The 26,927-nt window shown below is 41.3% G+C and overlaps 1 protein-coding gene across 4 annotated transcripts in view; it reads left to right on the top strand.

Annotated features, from left to right (window-relative positions):
* Positions 1-5,190: 5,190 nt before the first annotated feature.
* Positions 5,191-26,927, top strand: part of INO80 (INO80 complex ATPase subunit) — a 130,925-nt gene continuing 109,188 nt past the window's right edge. For all 4 annotated transcript variants that reach the window (XM_060096632.1, XM_060096631.1, XM_060096630.1 and 1 more), the window contains exon 1: positions 5,191-5,258. The gene's annotated coding sequence lies outside the window, so the exon portion shown is untranslated. The remainder of the gene's footprint in view (positions 5,259-26,927) is intronic.

Raw genomic sequence — 26,927 nt, 5'->3', positions numbered from 1 at the left:
TTAGGCTCACAGAGAAGGTGCAAAAAAGATTTCCTGTATTATTTTTCACCCAGCTTCCCCAACGTTAACATCTTACATAAAGTATCGTTATCGAAACAAGGGAATTAACATTAGTACAATATTACAAACTAAATTAGAGACCTTATACAAATGTCACCAGTTTTCCCACCAATGTCCCTTTTTCTTTACAGGATCCTTTCCAGGACTCCACATTAGATTTACTTGTTATTTCTTCCCACTCTCTAGCAGTCTGCAGCTGTCTTCAGGTCTTTCCTTGTCTTTCATCATCTTGACAGTTTTGAAGAGTATTGATCAATTCTCTTTTGGAAAGTCCCCCAATTTCAGATTGTCTAATGCTTTTTTCATGATTGGAATGAGATTATACATTTTCAGCAAGAATACCACAGAAATGATACTGTGTCCTTCTCAATGCAAAATATCAAGGGGTTCATGATGTAAATATGTCTTGTTACTGATGATGTTTATCTTGATCACTTGGTTAAGGTGGTTTGCTGAGTTTCATCATTATTTTATTTTATTTTTTTTTTGCGGTATGCGGGCCTCTCACCGTTGTGGCCTCCCCCGTTGCGGAGCACAGGCTCCGGACGCGCAGGCTCCGGACGCGCAGGCTCAGCGGCCATGGCTCACGGGCCCAGCCGCTCCGCGGCATATGGGATCCTCCCAGACCGGGGCACGAACCCGTATCCCCTGCATCGGCAGACGGACTCTCAACCACTTGCGCCACCAGGGAGGCCCCATCATTATTTTTTTAAATTAATTAATTAATTACTTTTTTTGCTGCTCTGGGTCTTCGTTGCTGTGCGCGGGCTTTCTCTAGTTGCGGTGAGCGGGGTCTACTCTTTGTTGCGGTGTGTGGGCTTCTCATTGTGGTGGCTTCTCTTGTTGAGAAGCACAGGCTCTAGGTGCGCGGGCTTCAGTAGTTGGGGCATGCAGCCTCAGTAGTTGTGGCTCTTGGGCTCTAGAGTACAGGCTCGGTAGTTGTGGCGCATGGGCTTAACTGCTCCGTGGCATATGGGATCTTCCCAGACCAGGGATCAAACCCATTTCCCCTTCGTTGGCAGGTGGATTCTTAACCACTGTGCCACCAGGGAAGTCCCTCACCATTATTAAGTTACTATCTTCCCCTTTGTGCTAAAATGTATCTTGGGTGAAACACTTTGAATCTATGTAAATCCTGTTTCTCCTCAAATTTTCACCTACTAATTTAGCATCCATCTGTGGATCGTGTCCGCAAGTTATTACTGCAATGTTTGCCTAGTGGTGATTTTTGTTATCTCTCTTTCCTTCTCCATTTATTAATTGGAATTCTACTCTAAGAAAGAGTTGTCCCTTCTCTCCCATCCATTTAAATAACCTATTATTTGTTTGTATCAGTATGGATGCATGAATATTAAAAATAAATACCTATGGGTCCATGGGTCATAATGCAATATTGTCATTATTTATTTTGTTGCTTTGGCCATTAGGAGCTCTTTCAGGTCGGCTGCTGTGTTCTTGTGACACCCTTTTTTAAGCATTATTTCCTGGCACCATAATATATTCTCATATATGCTCATCTGGTAGTTTCCCTGCCTTAGCCTAGGAATCAGTTATTTCTCCAAGGTTCTCCTTGTTCTTTTTATTGGAAAATGATGTTTAGAAATCAAGATCTGGGTGCTAGGTATCCTCATTGCTTCTAAATACTCTCAGCAGACAGAACTAGGAAATATGTTTATTAATTCACACATACACACCAATCTATATTTCTGTACCTATTTTACATATATTAAAAACCATGAGTTTATACAGATACCTCAGAATCCAATCCAACACCACAGGCTTCATTTTAGCTTTCCCCTCTTCCTTACAGTGAGAAACACAGCTCATGATCTACAATATATTTGCTTAATTCTAACAGTGAGAAACACAGCTCATGATCTATAATATACTTGCTTAATTCTAACATGCATACTGGAGAGAAATACTTACGATGTGGATCACAGAATTTATGTACAGTTCAGTTGGTTTATTCTTAGGTATCCAGTCAAGATACTGTTTCCCTCAGTACTTAGGTTCTTTTCCTCCCCACCCCCTGTAGAGTCGCTGTGTTACTCATCTGTAAAACAGTTAAGTTCGTTCCTTAGTGTTTATATTCAGTTTGGGGTCTGTCCTCTACCCTGACACATAGTGGGTTTTGTTTTTGTTTATTGCTTTATTATTGGAAATAAAATACATATCCTAAATTGAATGCACAGTTTCCTCAAAATTATCATTAAATGATCTGTTTTCTTTATTTTCTAAGGTTTTTTAAACATTACCCTAATAAAATTAAATACTACATATTGAATGATTTTTCTTAATATTATGAACAGTTTTTAAAGAAAGCCAAAGAGATTCCTTTATTTGGATAGAAAACAGAAAATGTTACAATGAACTGTAAAATAAAATCAAGATATTTCTGGAAAACATTAAATCTCAATTTAAATCCAAATTACAAAGAAATTGTGGATTAAATTTTATGTGAGGTACTAAATCTCTGAGGCAAAGAATGTACAGAGACTTTCAATCAATAATGCAAGATCAGGGAATTCCCTGGCACTCCAGTGGTTAGGACTCCGAGCTTCCACTGCAGAAGGCCCGGGTTTGATCCCTGGTTGGGGAATTAGGATCCCACAAGCCGCGCAGCAAGGCCAAAAAAAAAAAAAAAAAAAAAGAATGAAAGACTGTATTAGAGATTAGAAAAAACTGGACTTTAATGTGAAAGTCATAGATGAAGGATGAGAGTTGTACATCAAAAGTTCTAGAACAGGGCTTCCCTCGTGGCGCAGTGGTTGAGAGTCCTCCTGCTGACGCAGGGGGCACAGGTTCGTGCCCCGGTCCAGCAAGATCCCACATGCCATGGAGCGGCTGGGCCCGTGAGCCATGGCCGCTGAGCCTGCGCGTCCGGGGCCTGTGCTCCGCAACGGGAGAGGCCACAACAGTGAGAGGCCCGCGTACAGAAAAAAAAAAAAAAAAAAAAAAGTTCTAGAACAGAACTGGGGGGGGGGGGCAAGCAGAATAATAGCCTTCCCCCAAGGATGTCCACAAAATCTGTGAATATATTAGGTTACAGACAAAGGGGGATTAAGGTTGCAGGTGAGCTAAAAGTTGCTTATCAGTTGATTTTAAAATAGGGAGCTTATCCTAGATTATCTGGGGGGGCCTGTTGTAGTCACAAGGATCCTTAAAAGGGTAAGAGTTGGTCAGATATGACATGAGAAGGACCCAACCTACCATTGCCGGCTTTGAGATGGAAGAAGGGAGCCAGAAGCCAAGGAATCCAAGTAGCCTCTGGAAGCTGGAAAAGGTAACAAATTCTTCCCTTGAGTCCCCAGAAAGTAAGGCAGCCCTGCCAACACCTTGATTTTAGCCTAGTTTGAGACCCGAGTCAGACTTCTGACTTACAGAATTGTAAGATAGTTAGTTTGTGTTAAGCCACTATATTTGCGGTAATTTGTTAGCACAGCAATAGAAAACAAATACAACAGACAACCTATACGTCTGAACTTTAAAGGACCCTACAACTTGGTCCCTCCACAGCTCACTGACTTTTCCCCCTTTATTCTTTTCCTTTTGATTTATGCTCCAATCAGCTGGTTGTTACTCAAATATTATCGTAGCTGGTTTTAGGTGTCTATGTTTTTGGGTATGTGAAACATATGGTTCTAAGAGACAGTCCTATATAAAAATATCTGCCGCTCCTTTGTCAATCCTGCTACCTTGTTCCAAACCTCCCCTTCTTGCCACCCTTCTCATATAGGACATCATTCATCTTAACTTCTGGTTTATCCCTCCCCTGAGAAATGAGCAGGTATTTGTGTTTTATGGCCCCTTCTTTCTTTCACAAAGGGTGTATATTATACTTTTGCCTTTAAGCAAAATTAACTTTTCAAAGTCCAGCGAATTTGGCACAAGAAGACTACTTAGTGACCTTAAGCAAATGCTTACATGCTAAGGGCCAGGCTGAAATGAATTAAAACATGAGACATGAAGGAACAGAAATAGAATAGTTAACTTTCAGTAAGTTCTTCTAATCCTTATCTGCAGTTAGGCTCTACACTAGGTACTTCTCATCACAGATGCTGGTAATTGAATTGCATTAACTTTAGTAAATGTGGGTAGTAGGGGGCGCAAACTATGGAGTTGGCACAGACAAGTCAAATTATTCCCTTTTCAGAGGCTCATTGGGTGTTAGAATAGGGAGGCATTTCTGATGACAGGTCTGTGCGTTCCCAATTGCTTGAATCCTAAAGCCTTCACCTTGGCGCCTTGCCCAAATATGCCACAGCATCGCAGTCTTGGTCGCTGAGCCTAAATTGGAGCCCCAAACTACTGTTATGAGAGGTTCTACAGAGCAGGCACTTCCCCACAGTATACAACCCCACCCAAAGGGGCCAAAAACAGGATAAAATATCACACCCGAGTCTATACTTTCCCTCAAGTGAACTCAGCAGTGTTTGGTAGCCCCTAACAAACTAATCACAAGCACCCCCCCAAACTCCTGCCTGCGGGAACGAATATTCCCAGGATCCCGGGCCGTTTCGACTGACGTTACTTCCGGGAACAGCAACCTTTCTTTGGCGGTTGCAGACCAGGAGAGGTCTCGCGACATTTGCTCCCGCGAGATCTGCTTGCTCACTCTAGCGATGACATCCTCCTCCTCCTCCCCGCCGCCTTTCGGCAATCTTCGGCAGTACCAGCCCCGACCAATCTGCACTCAGATGGCATGGATCAGGATCTCCCCCCGAACCCCGGTCCGCGCGGGCCGTCAGGCTGTAGCGGCGGGGTGCGAGCTGCACGAGGCCGACCGCAGCGGCACTGCGGACGGCCACGGGCTGGCGACGAGCAGTGAGCGTGGGCGGGGCAGGGGTAAGCCCGCTGAGTAGCGGCTCGATTGTTCTGGCCTGGCTATGGCGCCTCTCCTCCCCCCCGCCATGGCTCCCCGTGTCCCTGCTCCGCTCCTCTCAGTGAGTGAAAGTGGCCGCCGCCGCCGCCGGCCCAGCGCCCGCAGCCGCCTCAGCGCCGCCGCCATCTTGGGGTCCCAGGAGCCGCCGAGGGAGCGAGCTAGGAGCGTCCACGCCCAACGCAGTCACCGTCCCACGGCCTCAGAGAGCGAACCGCGGCTCCATCGTCGGCGGGGCGACCCCCCCCCTCCGGACCCCGCCCGCACCCCGCCCCCCCTCCGCCGCCGCCGCGGCGGCGGGGCCCGGCGGCCCGAGGTGAGGCGACTAGACGTGGGCGGGCAAACGGAGGGGGGGGTTGTGTAGGCCCCGTTGCGCCCCTCTCTGTGGTCGACGACTGGGCCGCGTCTTAAAGGGGCCGTCGCCCCCGGCCCTTGGATTTGTTGGGGTTAGTAGGGAGGATGGGTGTGGACACTCCCCGAAGGCTTGGGACCTCAGGGACCTGGGCCTCGTCCTTCCCCTCTCCTACCTCTGGAGACCCAGGGTCACGCGGTGACCTCAGACAGCTGAGGAAGCCCGTGGGGCGCCCACACGTGGGGAGTGTGTTAGACCAGGTGCACGTGGGACCCGGTGGGGCGGTGTCGGGCTAACACGTGTGTGGGTTTGGGGTGGGGAGGGGCAGGGCGGGGGCTGGTTGGGCTCGAGTGGGAACCTGGTGAGGGTTGCTGTATCTGTCCTTTTAAACAAATGAGCTAAAGGGCTTGATAGTGTGTCAGTTTATGGTGAGCAAGTTGGGATCTGGGTGAATGGTGCATGCTGCTTGTTGGTGTTGGGTGGGGGCAGCCTAACACGTGCACAGACTTAGGAGTGTGTAGGTGTCACCCCTTCTAGTCTTTTTGGCTTTTGTAGGGCGTCTAGGCAAATGTCATCCAGTTTGACGTTCCTTCTTGAGCTTGCTGTTGAAAACAACTACTTCCGTAAGTGGAAGCCCCCTACAGTTTAGGAGTGGGAGATTATAAGAAGGCACTCACTATTTTAGTTTAACAGCCAACTGTGCCGAATTCTTTGATTCAAACACTGTCTAGTTTTATGTTCGTGTACTTGTTGGTAGAATGGGAGAAAAAATAGGAAGGAGGTTGACTTTGCTAACATCACAGATAAACAGCTTACTTTTCCAGTCGATGATTTTCATAATTTCCTTTCCCAAGGAAATATTCACTGTGGTTTACAAGTGGCGGCTTTTTGTTATTTATCTTTAAAGTAACACCTTTATTGAGGTATAATTCACATACCAAAAAGCTCAGCCTTTTAAGGTGTACAGTTACATGATTTTTAGTATACTGATAGAGTTGTACAGCTGTCACTGCTATGTAACTCATCACTCCAAAAAGAAAGCCCCCTTAGCAGTTACTCCCCACTTCCCTTCCCCCAGCCCCTAGCAACCACTAGTCTCTTTTCTGTCTTTGTAGATTTGCCTATTCTGGATCTTTCGTATAAACAGAATCATACAATATGTGTCCCTTTGTGGCTGTCTTCTTTCACTTAACCATGTGTTCAAGGCTCATCCATGTTGTAGCATGTATCAGCACTTCGTTCCTTTTTATTGCCAAATAGTATTCCAACTCTGGTTGTGTTTTATGCTTGGAGTTCTCAAGCTCTTCCTATAAAACATTAAGTTGAGATTATTATATATGGTAAACGTTGCATACTTACCAGATTCTAAAATGAATTTGTATTTTTAAGGATTAAATTCCATTATTTTAGTTTACTATGTTCTTTTCCTCTACATTTTGTTTCAGAAGAATCAGAATCAATTTTCAAAGATCTGTGTTTTTTAATAGGAAATAACTAACTGTAAAGAGCACAAATATTAGAAAGTTTATGACTAATAAAAAAGTTTCGAGTACATCAAGGTGGAAATGTGATTAAGTCTCAGCAACAGACCATAAACTATGGTGTTACAGCTTCACTTAGTGAAAGTTTGTCATAGTACTACCAAGGGAAGGTATCATAACCGCCTTTGACTGCTGTTAACTTGTGTAGACATAGGACTAGGGAAGTACTAATAGACGTCTTTTCTGCCCACAATGTTAAAACTGGCTTGGAGATTTAACATGTCAACATAAAAGTTCACACAAAATACAAATGCTGGGATGCAGTGAATTTTAGAGTGGACAGAATGGGATAAAGTTAATAGGAACCTTTGTGTAGGAAAATAAGTGAAGTTGATGACAAGTTTTAAAGTTGCATCATAAACATAAGGATTTTGATATGATAGGCTGTAGCTTGCAGAAGATAAGAGCTTATTTGTTAATACTTACTAAACACCTTATATGGTCACTGATCCTAATCATGAGGGCCTCTGTTCTACCTAATACCATCACCTTGGAGGTTAGGATTTCAATACATGAGTTGGGGAGGTGGGGGGACACATTTGGACCATAGCTGTACATTAAGTCAGAAATTCATTTGTACAAGCACTGGATTCACTTGCTAATCATAATACAGTAGGTTTGCTTAGGGTTGAAAAGTTGGTTACAAAGAAGAAGTTTAATGCCTGGGTTTAATAAGTACATAAGAGAGATTTCCATGTGTGTTAGGTTAGAAGTAGGAGATCAGTAATAGCAAATGTAATTGACAAATTAGACACGAAAAAATAACTGGGACTAAATGCTATCCTTTTTGCTGTGCCATGCAGCTTGTGGGATTTTAGTTCCCTAACCAGGGATTGAACATGCACCCTTGGCAGTGAAAGCGCAGAGTCCTAACCACTGGAGCACGAGGGAATTCCCCATATTTTTAACAAACTAGAGGACAATGAGTAAACTGTGTGACATGCCTTTGTAAAGCTTCGTTACCAAGGATTGACAGATTGTGCGATGGTCTCTGGAGCAGCATTCTTACATTATTTATGTGCCCTAAACTCCTTTGTAGTCTAAAGAAACCTGTGAACCCCTTTTCATAAAAAGAATATGACTTTTTAACTGTGTGAAATATAGTTCACATTAAAAAAAGGTATGATGTAAGAAATTTGCTTTTTATTACTAAATAACAACTAGTGATAGTCCTGCTAATACTGCTGTGGTATGCTACCTACATTCAGAATTGAAGGAAATGTTAGTTTCAATTATAGGTTAGTGAAAATAAGGATGTAAGTTTTTTTCCATCCAAATTCTTGGACCCAAGTTTAAAGAGCCTTTGCCCTGGAGAGTCCCGGACACAAATGATAGCTAAGTCATTTCATATGCAGCAAACCTGGGGTTTCCATAAGAAGTAGTAGGATTATTGGCTCAAATTCACGTTCACATGAACAGGACTTCTTAGGGGAAGAGCAAGTGATAATTTAGCTGAAGAGAAACTTGGTAGTATAATAGAAAGAGCTTGGTTTTGGACTTAAAAAGACTTGAGTTAGAGTCCCGCTTAGCACTGGGTAAGTCAATGAACTTTTTTTTAAAACAAATTTATTTTATTTATTTATTTATTTTTGGCTGCATTGGGTCTTCGTTGCTGCACGCCGGCTTTCTCTAGTTGTGGTGAGCAGGGGCTTCTTTTGTTGCAGAGCATGGGCTCTAGGCACGCGGGGCTTCAGTAGTTGCAGCACGTGGGCTCTAGAGCGCAGGCTCAGTAGTTGTGGTGCACGGGCTTAGTTGCTCCGCGGCATGTGGGATCTTCCCGGACCAGGGATTGAACCCGTGTCCCCTGCATTGGCAGGTGGATTCTTAACCACTGCGCCACCAGGGAAGCCCTCAGTGAACTTTTTTGAGTTTCAGTTCTCCTTATCTGTAAAACGGGTACAATAATTTTCACTTCTGAGATTAAATGACATCAACTATAAGACGGCATATTGAGGAATGTTAGTTTATTTTCATCTTTGAAGAACATATCAAAAACTTTGGCATACATTTAGTTTTGATTTGGAAGAGGGGAAACTTACAGTATGAAAGAACAACATGTATGTCATATAGGGTTTTCTCAGGGTATTCATGTATAGTGTTCACGTTTTTGTAATGATACTAAAATTATTCATATTTCTTGTAAATATGAACAAGTAAACTGCCTCTGGTTTTGCATGTGACAGCTACCTTTTCTGGGCAAGAAGTTAGCTGGGTAGAGGATAAACTGTGGGTAAATCTTTCATTCCTTGTGCATGAACAGAAAAATGGCTAGTGAACATCAATGTGGTAAAAAGCATACTAGGCCAAGTGGTCAGTTTATTGCTGAGATTCTTGCCTGAATATTACCAGGAAGTCCATCAAAATGTTAGTCACTCCTGAGAGAGGTATGAAAAATAAAATTTAGAAATGGACTGTATTATCTTGGTAGGAAACCACAATACATCCACTCTCAGACTATTAAATTATTGCACCTTAAGGAAGAACAAATTAAGCAGGGGGGAGGTTTCCAGTATAAATGATGAAGGCGACGGTAATGCTTTCATACGAAGATAAAGAAATTTGACTCCGCAGTGGAGTGATGAAGACTGAGATGGACTATGATTAAATTGTATTAAATTAGGAAAAACGTGAAGAATAATGTGAAAATTAGAACTAGCTTGAAAGATGAATATTGTTTGACAGGTGTGTAATGAGTGGTTTGTTTATGAAACTTAATAGCACAGAAAGTGGTTAGAGCTCAAGAACAGACCAGACCCAATGTACAGGTTGCAAAGCCAGAGACTTTTTTCCAGCCCTAGTTCATTTCAGGTCAACAAACCATTTAATGATACTTGAACCTAATGGTTTATGAAACTCCTTATTCTCTTCATTCATTCACTCAATAAATATTTATTGAACACATAGTGAATGCTCTTTGATCTCCCAGCAGTGATTTGTTGAGCATCTGCCACACTCAAGGGACTGTGGTAGACTCTGTGAGGGGTGTACAAATGAGTTAAACCAGTTGTATGTATATGTATGGAGAGTAGAGTTGCTCTACAAAGAGAAAGAGAATTATGCAAACTCTAAGTGCCATAGAGAAGTATAAACCTAAATGTTTCTCTTGAAGTGCTGATATAAATTACACTAGTACTTAGTTTTGTTTTGTTTTGTTTTAAATATATTGAGATGTTCTTTTCATTTGTTTAAAGGCCCTAATCTGCCTTGTTAACAGAAGCATTGTAATCCAGTGATCTTTTAGTGTAGCCAGACCCCTTCTAGATTCTAGAGCCAGATGACCTGGGTTTGAATTTCAGCTCTTCCTCTTATTAATTGTGTGGCCTCTGGAGAGCTGTTTAAGCCTCAGTTTATTCATCTGTTAATTTAAGATAATAGTAATACCTACTTCATAGAGGCCTGAAAATGCTTAGAATGGTGCCTGGCACATAGTGCTCTCAACAAGTGTTAGGTATAATTATAAGTACTATTTTGTTTTGACAGTTGATCTAGAGTTTTAGTTTGTAAAGTACTGAAATCAGAACCTTTTTATTATGAGTAGAAAATAAATCTTTTTTAGATAACGCAGGTAAAAATACATCAATAAAGAAACTCATTATAATGCATTAACCTTTGTGTTTATGTAATAGATAGAAATGTTTTTCTATTTAAGATTATAACTCAAAGAGGTAATGTTTTACAACATTAAACTTTTTAGTTCAGGGTTTAAATATTTCTGTCCAGATTGTCATTCTAATGTTAGTAATAGTTTGCCTTTTTTAGAATCATTCTTAGAATATACTAGTAAACCAGACTGCAGCAGGGCTTGCGAAAGGTTTTCTATAAAGGGTCAAATAATAAATCTTAGGCTTTGCTGGTCATGCCTTCTCTGTTGCAGCTACTCACTCTGCCACTGTATTGCAAAAGCAGCCATAGTCAATATGTAAATGAATGAGTCGGGCTGTGTTCCAATAAAACTCTATGGTCACTGAAATTTTAATTTCAAATAATTTTCATATGTCCTGAAATATGTTTTTTTTCCAATTATTTCTTAGCTGTCAGGATTTATAAAAATGGGCAGCAGGCTGGATTTGACATGCAGGCCATACTCTGCCAACTCTTTTTTTTTTTTTTTTTTTTTTTTTTGCGGTACGCGGGCCTCTCACTGTTGTGGCCTCTCCCCTTGCGGAGCACAGGCTCTGGACGCGCACGCTCAGCGGCCATGGCTCATGGGCCTAGCCGCTCTGTGGCACGTGGGATCCTCCCGGACCGGGGCACGAACACGTGTCCCCTGCGTCGGCAGGCGGACTCTCAACCACTGGGCCACCAGGGAAGCCCACTCTGCCAACTCTTGCTCTACAGTCTTGGCTCTGCAACTCCCTGACTAGGTGATCTTGTGCTAGTTAATATTATTAAGCCTTTAATTCTATCTTTTAAATAGGGATAATACATAATAGTGTTTACTTTATATATAGAGTTGTTGGAATAAATGAGATAATCCATGTGAAGTGCTTAGCACCATCCCTGACACAAAGTAAGTGTTTAATAAATGCTATAAATTATTACCATCTAGTTGAATCCCCCTCATTTTACAGTGAGGCTCTTGGGACTCTGAAAGTATAACTGTTAGTCCTAAAGTCTGTTTGTGGCTTGTCAATAGCATTAAACTTATAGCTCTTCAGCTTCTCTTTCTACCCAACAATGCTGCTTCCATAGAGAATTGTAATACCATTTAATTAAATTAAAATGCTGCTTGATAAAACTATTCTATTGGATATAGTAGTGGTGGATGGATGACATTATGCATTTGCCAAACTCATAGGGCTTTATAGTACAAAGAGTAAACTTTTTTTTTTTTTGTGGTACGTGGGTCTCTCACTGTTGTGGCCTCTCCCGCTGCGGAGCACAGGCTCTGGATGCGCAGGCTCAGCAGCCGTGGCTCACGGGCCCAGCCACTCCGCGGCATGTAGGATCTTCCCGGACCAGGGCACGAACCCGTGTCCACTGCAGCGGTAGGCGGACTCTCAACCACTGCGCCACCAGGGAAGCCCAAAGAGTAAACTTTAATATGTCCAAATTAAGGGAAAATCATTTAGGAGGTTGAAGGATTCCAGGAAGGAATGCAGATTGTGACAAGAGAATCTAATGATATTACAAATGTATGAAACAACCTTACTAAAATGGGGAGGAAGGGAGTCCTGAACTGAGTAACCTTGGAAATGAGTGGAATCTAAGACAAGGAACTACACGTGAACACTGCAGTCTAATTCATAAAATTGTGTTCTGTGGGATTGCCACTTAATTCTGATACTGAAATACATATATACCATAATTGAACAGTTAAGTAAATGGATGGCTGGAGACAGGCTTCGCACTGTTAGAGTGAGAATTTACAGATAAGCAAGGGGAGGAGGTTACAGTGTTCCTTGTGGTGATGGATTAGAGTTGGAGACATCAGTATGAAACCATGGTTAGCTTAATACAGACACAGATGGTTGCGTATTGAAACGTTTATAGACATGTACATACATGGGTTTATATACACACAGGTGTATTTCTGTGCTCTGTCAGCTGAGAAGGTTAAAAGAAATCCAGGAGCATACCTAGTACCCAAATCTTGTTTTCTAATACCATTATCCAATAAAAGGAACTGGAGCTCCTTGGAGAAATAGGTAACTGTAGGTTTGGGGCAGGAAATATACAAGATGAGCCCGGAGCATCTGTTGTGCCAGAAGGTAAGGAAGTGCTCCAGCTACTACCACCACCACCACAACTCCACATTGATGAGGATATGTCAGAGGAGCACAGGGGTCAACTGAAAGAGCTCCCAGTGACCCAAACTGGAACGATTTGAGCAGCAAAGTGAACAAAGCATCATTGAATTATAACCTATAAAATAAAATCGATATTTGTGAATCTGTGTTGGTCTAAATAAATGATTGAATAAGTGAATATACTGCTTGGAATATACTTCATTAGCATGCCTTTTTATGCCCTGGGAGCCTCTGGCTTGTGGGAGGTCCTTCAGATTAAATATTGGAGTAGTTAAGTATGTGGGACTTTGGAGTCAGACTTCTTGGATTCCGATCCTGGCTCTGTCACTTTTGGCTGTGTGACCTTTGGGGGGACCTTAAGCTTAACTTTTTTTGTCTGTAAAATAGGGGTTATAGTAGTATCTATGTCATAAAAGGATAAGATATGTGAACGTATATATGAAGTGTATATGCAAATAAAATATTCTGGCATGTGGCTCGCAATAGAAAGTGTGTGCATAGTCTCCTTATTACAGTTGCATTTGATACAACAAAATCAAAAATTTGGATTCCCAGTTGGAATACTTTGTGATGAAGTCCCCCCACCCCCAGGCTTCTTGAATAGTGGAAAAAGTGTTTATTGAACGCCTAGTTTGATGTAAACATACCTGCCTTGTTCAAATTAACTGTGTATATTATATAGTGAAGATAATGAGAGTAATTATATTTGGTGTTAATAAAATCATCACATGTCTAAGTGACCAAAATATCTGACAATTGAAAAGCAAGATCTATTTAGTGTACCATTCAACTCATGCTTATTTACAGATGCTTCGTCCCCAGGATGAATTACCTGAACTTTGATTTCTCAGACTTCCTATGGAGAACACAGTTTTAGACAACTTCTCTGTTACCACCCACACTAGTTAGTGTCTTCACTCCAAAAATGAAAACTGACTTTTAGTATAGGAAAACTAAATAGAAAAGTGAATTTTGTAATATTGGCTATTTATGAATGTCTCTTAGTTTTTATTCTCAATAATAAACTCTCACCATCACTTTTGTAATACTGGATAGTTAACTATATGGAACTGATAACTAAATGAGTGCAGCTCTTTGTGTGAATCTGTATTTTCACAAATAACTATCAAATAAGCTAATGTTAACTTCACTGAGGAATGAACTGATTTGCTCAACATTTTTGGGCTGTGGATTCAGTCCTTTAGTTTCTCTTTTACAGGAGCATATTTTTCTCAGCTGTCTCATTCCCTGAAAAAGGTAAGTGTTTTCATGGGTTTAGCTGTACAAGTTGTTGAAGTCACTGATTCTTCAGTAAGAGGGATCTTAAGCAGTGTTTTCAAATTTTTAATTTGATAAATTGTTATTAATTCAGATTGGGTGCTATTCACCAGAAGAGTTATGAAATATCCTAGGGACCTCTAACATAGCCTAACTTAAAACAAGTTTTAAAAAAAAGTTATCATGTGAAAGGTCCACTGGCTACCTCAGGAAACATTTCCTCCCTTTTATTTTTTATTTTTTTGCGGTACGCGGGCCTCTCACTGTTGTGGCCTCTCCCGTTGCGGAGCACAGGCTCCGGACGCGCAGGCTCAGCGGCCATGGCTCACGGGCCCAGCCGCTCCGCGGCAAGTGGGATCTTCCCAGACCGGGGCACGAACCCGCGTCCCCTGCATCGGCAGGCGGACTCTCAACCACTGCGCCACCAGGAAGCCCTCTTTTATATTTTTTGATTTAATAATATTTACACCCTAGATGCTTAATTAATGGAGATTAAACTTGATGCTGTGTCTGTGGTGTATACTACAGAACTCCCTGGAGGCAGTTGTGCTAGTAAGCTATTTCTTTTATTATTCTGATAAAAAGTAATTTGTTCTCCATCTTGGTGAAGATACTCTTCTAGGAAGTTGAAATTGTTCTTACCTAGAAGAAAGCCAATGCATTGTAATTGATTTTTTGTTGTTGTTATCCTTGGAAACATATTTCATTTGGTATGTATTCTGATTTCGGTGAGGAAAGAAAAGTAGGGAAGGGAAAATGTGGATAAGCACTTTTTTCTTTCCCACAATGTACCTATGAGGTAAGCCAAAATATCTTCTCTTTGCCATTTTAGAACTCACTGAAAGGGCCATCCTTTTTTAGCCAGGAGTTCTTTATTCCATTTAAAATGCAGGTGTAGGGACTTCCCTGGCAGCCCAGTGGTTAGGACTCTGTTTCACTGCCGTGGCTCGAGTTCAATCCCTGGTTGGAGAACTCAGATCCTGCAAGCCGTGCAGTGTGGCCAAAAAAAAAAAAAAAAAACAAAAAAATGCAGGTGTAATTTTTGTCTCTGAAAACTTTGTGCTTGGGCTTCCTTGGTGGCACAGTGGTTAAGAATCCGCCTGCCAATGCAGGGGACACGGGTTCGAGCCCTGGTCCAGGAAGATCTCACATGCCGCAGAGCAACTAAGCCCGTGCACCACAACTACTGAGCCTGCGCTCTAGAGCCCGCGTGCCACAACTACTGAAGCCTGTGTGCTTAGAGCCCTTGCTCCGCAACAAGAGAAGCCACCGCAGTGAGAAGCCCGTGCACCTCAATGAAGAGTAGCCCCCACTCGCCACAGCTAGAGAAACTCCGCGCACAGCAATGAAGACCCAACATGGCCAAAAATAAATAAATAAAATAAATAAATTTTAAAAAAAGAAAAACTTTGTGCTTTGGGGAACTCTGGGCTTATTAAATTGTTCCCACGCTCTTACAGTAAGGAACTATTCCTTTGGTTGAGGAGGTGGTTTCTGGCCTCAAAGTTGAGGGCTCTATCAGCCTATACTCTTTGAAGGCAAGGTTTCCCCTCCTGCTGTTTAGTTCAGTTCTTGTACATAGCTTCTTTAGCTTCTTAGTGAATATGGATGGTTTGAATGGAAAGTTTAGGTTCAGCTAGAATATATAAAGAGTGCTTAATGATTTATTTATCTCTTGCCACATGTAGGGTGACCAAAAATTTATTGTTCTAACAGTAATGTGTTCAAACAAAACGTGGATACTTTTGGAAGTGAGAAGAGAGAGACTATTAGTAATTATGTTTCAGACAACAGGCATAAACTTGAACTGTTGTGGGCAAACCAACTAGGAGGTAGGGTCACCCTAGTCTTTTTGTTGTTTTATCATAGCAGAGTGTGGTAAGGAATTGGGTGGTGAAGAATTGGGGCTTTTGAGTCACTGATAATACATCCAAGTTCTAATTCTAGCTTGGGCAAGTTAATTAACCTAACTAAAATGAGAATACGGTTTAAATTACTGTGAGGATTAAACGATCTATTATTATTATTATTATTATTATTATTTTGCGATACACGGGCCTCTTACTGTTGTGGCTTCTCCCGTTGCAGAGCACAGGCTCCGGATGCACAGGCTCAGCGGCCATGGCTCATGAGCCCAGCCGCTCTGCGGCATGTGTGATCTTCCCGGACTGGGACACGAACCCATGTCCCCTGCATCGGCAGGCGGAGTCTCAACCACTGCGCCACCAGGGGAGCCCCCGATCTAGTATTATTAAAGCACCTAGGACAGAAAACTCACACTAGTGTGCTCTTATTCAGTGTTAAATCCCTTGTCCTCTCCTCTCATCATGCCATAACGAGACTTTTTACTTTCAGCTGAGACTGGCTTTGAAAGCTTTTTTTATGGTTAAGATTATGTGAAACATTTAAGTGAATGCAGAACTGTTTTGGCTGAGCCATTGAGCTTATTTTTTGTTAAAATTGTATAATTATGGTGGGCAGGAAATAATAGATCCTAGTTACTCTTACTCTTTCTCAAAACATTCATGAAAAACTTTTTCCCCGATTATTTTTTGTAGAATTGCTAAAAGATATTTTAATAGTTTATAAAATATAAACTATCTGTATATAATATTTAATAGCAGTAGAAAGAAGTCACTGGTAACCTTTATTTCGGCTAAATGGAATGATACAAGTTTTTTTGGTTAGAAGAAAATGGTTTAAATGAGAATTTTATTAAGTTTCTTGTCAATATTTATGCCGTACAGAATTACGTATTTTCTTTTGGAATTTGAATTATTTTTCCCCCTGTATTTTTTTTTTTTTTTTTTTTTTTTTTTTTGCTGTACGCGGGCCTCTCACTGCTGTGGCCTCTCCCGTTGCGGAGCACAGGCTCCGGACACACAGGCTCCGCGGCCATGGCTCGCGGGCCCAGCCGCTCCGTGGCATGTGGGATCCTCCGGGATCGGGGCACGAACCCGTGTCCCCTGCATCGGCAGGCGGACTCTCAACCACTGCGCCACCAGGGAAGCCCCCCCCTGTATTTTTTATATTTTGCTACTTTAATCCATTTTAATTACTTTTGATTTAAAAATTTTATTTATTTATTTTTGGCTGCGTTGGGTCTTCGTTGCTCTGCGCGGCTTTCTCTAGTGTGGCGAGCAGGGGCTTCTCCTCACTGCGGTGCACGTGCTTCTCATTGCAGTGGCTTCTCTTGTTGCGGAGCATGGGCTCTAGGCACGCGGGCTCAGTAGTTGTGGCATGCGGGCTCAGTAGTTGTGGCATGCAGGCTCTAGAGCGCAGGCTCGGTAGTTGTGGTGCATGGGCTTTGTTGCTCCGCGGCATGTGGGATCTTCCCAGACCAGGGATCGAACCCATGTCCCCTGCATTGGCAGGTGGATTCTTAACTACCGTGCCACCAGGGAAACCCTAATTACTTGTGATTTTTAAAAAAGGAAACTAAAGCAGTTTTTGATGTACTTTGTGCATTAATACGAAGATCTACATTGTGAACCAAAGGGAAGTATTCTGGTACTAAAACTTCCAACTACTTCTGGTATTGCATATGATTCCTTACTTAGTAAACAGCAGATAATAAGGTAATGCAGAAAGACCTAGGGTAAAGAACAATCACAACAGTAATAGATCCAACTAAGAAAACTAAGAGAAATGGGGATTATTTAGTATGTCCATTTAAGTATACAGTAAATTGTTGCTGCCTGTAAAATACTGGAGAGTTAGGGAAGATACTCTTGCTAATTTTAACAGCAAGGATGCTGGTTAAGCACAGCATATGTTATGGGAGCTTTTAGTATCTACTTAACTTTTTAGTATGTAGTAGCTTTTAGTATCCTGGTACTGGAGAAATACAAAAAAATACTTCTAAGTGCCATGGCTAGAAATCAAATCCTAATCTAAGCTGCAAAAGGGAAAATGTAATCAGGATCTGCTGGAGTAATTCTGGGTGGCCTTGGAACCCATCAGACTTCATGAGAATCCTGGTAAGGTTACAATGTTTGTGTTAAAGGGAATTTGCACCTTTATTTGGCATGGATATGGCAGAGAGGACCACTACCCCTGATTACATATAATTTGCCGTAATGCCCTCTCTCTACAGACTGATTTTTTTGATACCCTTGCAAACTGATAAAGAATGAAACCAAGCAAAGAATGATTAACAATTTTTTTAGTGTAGAAGTTTTTAATTTTGACGAAGTCAGTTTATCAATATTTTCTTTTATGGTTAGAGCTTCCTGTGTCCTATCTAATTTTTACCTACATCAGGGTCACAAAGATATGTTCTTACGTTTTCTTTTAGAAGCTTTATCATTTTAACTTTTTATTTAAGTCTGACTCATCTCTCACTTCACTTTTGTGTATGGCATGAGGTGTAGGGGTTTGAGGTTCAATCTCTCCCCCTCCCCCTCCTCCATATAGATGTCCAGTGTTCCAGCACCATTTGTCAGAAAAACTTTCCTTTCTCTGTTGAATTGTTGTAGTGCCTTTGTCAAGAACAGTGTGACTGTGTAAGTGTGGGTCTCTTTCTGGACTCTATTCTGTACCATTGATTTGCCTATCCTTACGCCAATGCGGTACCATCTTGATTACTGAAACTTTTAGTTAGTCTTGGAATCAGTGTAAACTCCAACTTTGGTCATCTTTTCCAAACTTGTTTGGACTACTCTAGATCCTTTGTATTTCCTTAAAAATTTTATTTTATTTTATTTTATTTTATTTTATTTTTGGCTGCATTGGGTCTTCGTTGCTGTGCACAGGCTTTCTCTAGTTGGGGTGAGTGGGGGCTACTCTTTGTTGCGGTGCACGGGCTTCTCATTGTGGTGGCTTCTCTTATTGCGGAGCACGGGCTCGGGCTCAGTAGTTGTGGTTTGCGGGCTCTAGAGTGCAGGCTCAGTAGTTGTGGTACACAGGCTTAGTTGCTCCGCGGCATGTGGGATCTTCCCAGACCAGGGCTCGAACCCATTTCCCCTGCACTGGCAGGTGGATTCTTAATCACTGCGCCACCAGGGAAGCCCTATTTTATTTTACTTTTTAAAAATATTTATTTATTTGGTTGCACCAGGTCTTAGTTGCAACAGGCAGGCTCCTTAGTTGTGGCTCACGGGCTCCATAGTTGTGGCATGAGACCTCTTAGTTGCGGCATGCATGTGTGATCTAGTTCCCTGACCAGGGATTGAACCCGGGCCCCCTGAATTGGGAGCATGGAGTCCCAACCACTGTGCCACCAGCGAAGTCTCCATATAAATTTTAGGCGGAGCTTGTTAGTTTCTTCAAAAACCCTTCTGGGAGTTGATTGAGAAATCTATAGGTGAATTAGGGGAGAATGTACATTAAGGATGTAATAGTAATACGTACATCTGACAAAAGAATTACATCTATGATACATCAAGGACTTCTATAACTCAGTAATAAGAGGACTAAAATTTTCTCAAATGTGGTCAAAAAACTTTAACAGACATTTCACAAGGGAATTTATACAGATGGCCATTAAGCGTGTGAAACGATGCTCAACTTCATCAGTCACCAGGGATGTACAAATGAAAACCACAGTGAGATGTTATAATACCAACTGTTGACAAAGATGGGAAGCAAGTAGAATTCTTGCTCGTTGGTGGGAGTGTAAAATAGGAGAACCACTTTGGAAAATTGCTTGGTGGTTTCTTATAAGGGTAAACATGTACCTACCTATGACCTAGCAGTTCCATTGCTAGGAATTTACCCAAAGAGAAACGAAAACCCAAATATCCATCAACAGGAGAATAGATAAACAAATTGTGGTTATATTCATTCTTGTAATGGAATCTGATTCAGCAACAAAAAGGAGTGAACTATATGTAGTAACATGGATGAATCTCAAAAGCATACTAAAAGGAAAAGAATCCAGATACAAAAGTATACATGCAGTATGATTCCCTTTATATAATAAATTTCTAGTCTTATAGCGGTTACAGGTGAGGACTCAGGAGTCAGATTGTCTGGATTCAAATCCACATTCTGTATTAAGTGGTATGACCTTGAGCAAGTTACTTGACATGTGTAAGCCTTTGGTTCCTTATCTGTTAAGTGGGATAATAATAGTAACAGTCTTTTTAAACAGAAAATTATCGGGTGGGTTCTATGTGTTGGAGGTATTATGCTACTGTTAGAATGTTGTAAGAACCCTCTATATGAGATTTAAATTTGTAAAGTGTTGCAAATATTTTTCACAATTTATCATTAACTTTTTTTTTTTTTTTTTTGCGGTATGCGGGCCTCTCACTGTTGTGACCTCTCCCGTTGGGGAGCACAGGCTCCGGACGCACAGGCTCAGCGGCCATGGCTCACGGGCCTAGCCGCTCCGCGGCATGTGGGATCTTCCCGGACCTGGACACAAACCCATGTCCCCTGCATCGGCAGGTGGACTCTCAACCACTGCGCCACCAGGGAAGCCCTATCATTTACTTTTTAACTGTATTTTTTTTTCTGTGCAGAAATGACACAGTTTAACATGTTTATTGAGATGTAATTCCCAGTTGATAAAATTCACCATTTAAAATATATATGGTTTTAGTATATTCATTGGTTTTAATATGTTCACAGAGTTGGAACAGTTAATCTCAGTGTCAGTTTAGAACATTTTCATCAGCCCCCAAAGAAACTCCTGCTTATTAGCAGTCATACACCATTCCCCACTTAACCCCTGTCCCAACCCTCTGTCCCACACAACCACTGATCATTTTTTTGTTTCTATAGAGCTGCCTTTCTGGATAGCTCATAAATGTAACCATACAGTATGAGGCCTTTGTTTACTGGCTTGTTTATTTAGCATAATATTTTCAAGGTTCATCTGCGTTATAGCATCTGTTAGTATTCCATCTCTTTCTATTGACAAATAATATTCCATTGTATGGATATACCACATGTTATTAATCCATTCATCAGTTCGTGGACATTTGTGTTGTTTCCACCTTTTGGCTATTGTGAGTATTACTATGAAGATTCATGTCTAAGTTTTTTTGTGGACCTATGTTTTCATTTCTCTTGGGTATACCTAGAAGTGGATTTGCTCGGTCAAAGGTTAACATATGTTTAACCTTTTGAGAAACTGTCAGACTTTTCCCACATGGCTGCACCATTTTACATTCCCACTAGCAATGTATGAGTGTTCCAGTTTCTCTACATCCTTGTCAACCCTTGTTACTATCTATCTTTTCTATTATAACCATTCTAGTGGGTTTTATTGTGGTTTTTTAAATATAAATTTATTTATTTATTTATTTATTTATGGCTGTGTTGGGTCTTTGTTGCTGTGCGTGGGCTTTCTGTAGTTGCGGTGAGCGGGGGCTAGTCTTCATTGTGGTGTGCAGGCTTCTCATTGTCGTGGCTTCTCTTGTGGCGGAGCATGGGCTCTAGGCACGCAGGCTTCAGTAGTTGTGGCACATGGGCTCTGTAGTTGTGGCTTGCAGGCTCTAGAGCGCAGGCTCAGTAGTTGTGGCACACGGGCTTAGTAGCTCCGTGGCATGTGGGATCTTCCCAGACCAGGGCTCGAACCCGTGTCCCCTGCATTGGCACGCGGACTCCTAACCACTGCGCAACCAGGGAAGCCCTTTATTGTGGTTTTGATTTGTATTTCCCTGATGGCTAATGATGTTAAATCATCTTTTCATGTGCTTATTAGCCATTGAAATGGCCCCTTGGGAGAAATATCTATTCACATCCTTTGGCATTCTTAATTAATTAATTTCTTTAAAAAAAATTTTTGGCTGTGCCATGTGGCACGTGGGATCTTAGTTTCCTGACCAGGGATTGAACCCACGTCCCCTGCGGTAGAAGTTCAGAGTCTTAACCACTGGACCACTAGGGAAGTCCCCTTTGCCCATTTTTAAATTGGGTTACTTGTCTTTTTGTTACTGTGTTTTAAGAGCTTTTAGAAATATATTTTGGGTATCAGTCCCTTATCAGATACATGATTTGCAAATATTTCCTCCTATTTGTGAGTTTTCAATTTCTTGATAGTATCATTTACAGCACTAAAGATACTAAGTCCAGTTTATCTGTTTTTCCGTTTGTTGATTTTGCTATTGGTATATATCTAAGAAGCCATTACCTCATCCAAGGTCATGAAGATTTACCCTTATGTTTTCTTCTAAGAGTTTTATAGATTTTGCTCTTAAATTTAGGTCTGTGATCTCTTTTGAGTTAATTTTTGTGTGTAGTGTAAGGAAGAGTTCCAGCTTCATTCTTTTGCACGTTACTGTACAGTTGTCATGGCACCATTTGTTGAAAAGGCTGTTCTTTCCCCATTGGATTATCTTGACACCCTTGTGGGACATCAGTTGACTATAAATGTAAGGGTTTATTTCTGGACTCTCAATTGTTCCACTGATTTATATTTCTAGCCTTACATCAGCACCACACATCTTAATACCTACTACAGCTGTGTAGTAAGTTTTTTTTTTTAAGTGAGTTGTGTCTCCACCTGTTTTTTTCTCTCTTTTTAAAAAAAATTTATTTATCTTTATTTATTTTTGGCTGCATTGGGTCTTCGTTGCTGCGCGCAGGCTTTCTCTAGTTGCGGTGAGCGGGGGCTGTTCTTTGTTGCGGCGTGCGGGCTTGTCATTGCGGTGGCTTCTCTTGTTGCGGAGCACGAGCTCTAGGCGCGTGGGCTTCAGTAGTTGTGGCATGCAGGCTCTAAAGCGCAGGCTCAGTAGTTGTGGTGCCTGGGCTTAGCTGCTCCACGGCATGTGGGATCTTACTGGACCAGGTCTCGAACCCGTGTCCCCTGCATTGGCAGGTAGATTCTTAACCACTGCGCCGCCAGGGAAGCCCCATGTAGTAAGTTTTGAAATCAGAAGTATGAATCCTCCAACTTTGTCATTTTCAAGATTGTTTTGGCTGTCCTAGGTCCCTTGCATTTACATATGAATGTTATTTTATTTTTATTTATTCTTTTGGCCATGCCATGGCTTGCAGGATCTTAGCTCCCTGACCAGGGATAGAAACCAGGTCACAACAGTGGAATTGCTGAGTCTTAACCACTGGACCACCAGGCAATTCCCTGAATTTTATAAAAATTTATTTATTTATTTTTGGCTGCATTGGGTCCTTGTTGCTGCGTGTGGGCCTCCTTTAGTTACAGCGAGCAGGGGCCACTCCTCGCTGCGGTGCACAGGCTTCTCATTGTGGTGGCTTCTCCTGTTGTGGAGCACGGGCTCCAGGCGCACGGGCTTCAGTAGTTGTGGCTCTCAGGCTCATAGTTGTGCCTTGTGGGCTCCAGAGCGCAAGCTCAGCAGTTGTGGCGCACAGGCTTAGCTGCTCCACAGCATGTGGGGTCTTCCCAGACCAGGGCTTGAACCTGTGTCCCCTGCACTGGCAGGCGGATTCCCAGCCACTGCGCCACCAGGCAAGTCTCTCCCTGAATTTTAGAATCAGCTTGTCTATTTCTGCAAAAAAGGCAGCTTGGGTTTTGATATTTTGATAAGAATTACATTTGATCTGTATATTTTTGACATGTTAAAAATGTTAAATCATTTGATCCATGACCCATGGGATGTCTTCATTTATTTAGTTCTTTAATTTCTTTCAACAATGTCTTGTAGTTCTTTTGTTAAGTATTTTGTTCTTTTTGATGATATTGTAAATGGAATTATTTTCTTAATTTCATTTTCAGATTGTTCATTACTAGTATATAGAAATATAATTGATTTTTGTATATTGATATTGTGTCCCACAAGATTACTGAGCTTATTTATTAGTTCTAATCATTTTTTTTAGTGCATTCCTTAGGATTATCTATCTGTGTACAAGATCATGTCATCTATAAATAGAGATAATTTTACTTCTTTCTTTCCAAGCTGGGTGCCTGCACTCCCTCCCTCCCTTCCTTTTCCTAATTGCCCTGGCTAGAATCTTCAGTCAGTTTTGAACAGAGGTTGTGAAAGCAGACAACCATGTCTTGTTTCTGATCTTAAGGGGGATAGCATTCTGTCTTTCACTATTAGGTCTGATGTTAGCCATGAGTTTTTCATAAATGTCCTTTATCAGGTTGAGGGAGTTCTCTTCCTTTTTTTTTTTTTAATTTTATTTTTTGGCCACACCGTGTGGCATGTGGCATCTTATTTCCCCAACCAGGGATCAGACCTGTGCCCCCTGCAGTGGAAGGGCGGAGTCTTAACCACTAGACCACCAGGGAAGTCCCGAGGGAGTTCCCTTCTGTTCCTAGTTTGTTGAGTGTTTTTATTTTGGAATGGTGTTGGATTTTGTCAAATCATTTTTCTGTTTCTGTTGAGATGATCAAGTGGGTTTTATGCTTTAATGCAGTATAGCACATTGACTGATTTGCAGATATTACACCAACCTTGCATTCCTAGGATAAATTCTACCTTAGTAATGGTGTATTGTTCCTTTTATATGCTGCTGCTTTCAGCATATAATACAGTTGACCCTTGAACAATGTGGTTTGTAGCATGGGTCTACTTATATGTGGATTGTTTTTCAATAACTGCTTACTACACCATCTATGGTTGATTGAATCCATGAATGCAGAACTGTAGATATGTAACCTTAGTTATGGAACTGCACATATGGAGGGCTGACTGTAAAGTTATATGTGGATTTTCAACTGCAAGGAGGGTCAGTGCCCCAAACCCCCATGTTGTTCAAGGGTCACCTGTATTTTGTTGAGGATTTTTGTGTCTATATTAAAAGGGATATTAGTCTGTATAGTCATACCTCGGTATCCATGGGGAATTGTTTCCAGGACCCCCTGCAGATACCAAAATTTGTGGAAGCTCAAGTCCTTTATATAAAATGGTAGAGTCAGCTCTCCATATCTGTGGGCTCTGCATCTGTGGATATGGAGGGCTGACTGTAGTTTTCTCTTGATGTCTTTGCCTGGTTTTGAAATCAAGGTAATGCTGGTGTCATAGAATTTTTTTTTCTATTATTTGGAAGAGTTTGTGAAGGATTGGTATTAATTCTACTTTAAATGTTCAGTAAAATTCACTGGTACAGCCATTAGGCATGGGCTTTTCTTTGTGGGGAGTTGGAAGCATTAAATTTTAGATGATTGTATTCATCACACTTCTCGTTTTCTGTTCATTTGATCATACAGAAGGATCCATATCCTAACCTGCTGTTTCCTCATTCAGAGTTGTAGGTGTGTGTAAATAATGCACATTCCTCACTTAACATTAAACATAGTCTGACACTCATGAGTAATACTTTTTTTCTGAATTCCCATGGCACTTTATCTGTATGTCTCTTAAGTGACTTCCCATGTGTGCTTTTTATTGTGGTTATTTGAGCCTTAAATTCCCTATTAGACTAAATTCTCTGAAGGAATATCTTTTTCTACACTACACTTAGAGTTCAGCAATTGAATAGCTGAATGAGTGAAATGTTGCTTTAATATTCATGTGAAAATAGCATCTCCATTCTTTTTTTGGTCTTATTTCTGTCTTTTAAAATATTATGGAGTTTACTTATTTGGCCTGATCCTGCTATTTGTGCCATAGCTCTGCAAATTATCAGTGTAGCCTGTAGCTCTGATTCAGCAAATCACATTCAGTCGTAGTAGGTTTGGGTCACAGATTGCCTGAGTTATGGGGGAGTGCAGGTGGGAAAGCCAGTTATTTTGTTACCTTAATACTTGGCCTTTTTTGTGAGCTACAGCCTATAACCTGCTACAGACTGTCTTTAGTCCTTTAAATGCTTTAAAGCTATAGTTGTTCCCATAAGAGCTGTACCTTTACTCAGGCTTTTCTGTGCTAGTATTGATAAATTTAGGAATTACTTCTTTTTTAAAAAAATTATTTAATTTATTTTATTTTTGGCTGCACTGGGTCTTCGTTGCTGTTCGCCGGCTTTCTCTAGTTGCGGAGAGCTGGGGCTACTCTTCCTTGCGGTGCGCGGGCTTCTTATTGCGGTGGCTTCTCCTGTTGTGGAGCACGGGCTCTAGAGTGCAGGCTCAGTAGTTGTAGCACATGGGCTCAGTAGTTGTGGCTCGCGGGCTCTAGAACGCAGGCTCAGTAGTCGTGGCACACGGGTTTAGTTGCTCCGCGGCATGTGGGATCTTCCTGGACCAGGGATCGAACCTGTGTCCCCTGCATTGGCAGGCAGATTCTTAACCACTGCGCCACCAGGGAAGCCAGGAATTACTTCTTAAAGGCAGTTATGATTGAACTCTCTTTAGATATCTGACTAATTCAGTGAGTCTCAATCTGGTCTTCTCTGAGATATTTCAATGAGTATTTTGCCGCAGAATGGTCAAATAAGTTGGGAATTCCTCTTGGAGAGAGACTAAGAGCACATTAGCATATTGAAGACTAAAGAATCTTAAGTCTGACTTCAATGCATTAATATTTTTAATATTCATGGTCATTTGTTAATATCTTGACGTCGTACTCAGAGAAGCAAAATTTGGGAAATGCTTCTCTAAATGATTGGTATGAAACCAATTTGGGGTAGCATTTATAAAGAGAAATCAGAAGTGAAAATAGCATTAAGTATGGAAAGTCTAAATGTGTAGGTCTTAGGACAAATACTTAATGGTCATAATTGTGACTGAGTGTTTTATTAGGTGGTCATGATATATCATGTTCTTAACCATTGCTGTTAGGAAAAAAAGATTAAAAAATAATTAAAATCCAAACTAAAAACAGTTTCTTAGACTAGGCTACTGTTTGAACGGTGCCTCTTAGCTCATCTCTATTCAGAGATAGGATGGCTTTCCCTCCAAGTAGATATCTTTGTTAGGCTTTTCATTTGGAGAAAGATGGAAATTCTGTCCTCAGCTAAGAATTGGCAGTTGATGCAGGTGTCCTTCAGGTTCTTGTCTAGAAGTAACACCTTGATCTCTCACCTCCCCATACTTATTTAGGCTTGCCTGAGAGACAGATATTAAGGAGGATTCCCTGAAAGATACTCAGTTCATGCATTCTCCTATTCTTGTTCAACAGGGATGGATAATGAATGATTGAACACATTCTGCTTAAGTTACCCGACTTTTGTTATCTTTTGATTTGTCTTATTTAAACTTTTGTCCCCAAATCAGGTGTCCAGGATATGAGTAGAGACCTGTGGTCATT

This window comes from Mesoplodon densirostris, chromosome 4, assembly GCF_025265405.1.
Source record: "Mesoplodon densirostris isolate mMesDen1 chromosome 4, mMesDen1 primary haplotype, whole genome shotgun sequence".
Lineage (NCBI taxonomy): Eukaryota > Metazoa > Chordata > Mammalia > Artiodactyla > Ziphiidae > Mesoplodon > Mesoplodon densirostris.
The sequence above is the reverse complement of the archived record's forward strand: the minus strand, read 5'-3'. Positions and strand labels throughout refer to the sequence as shown.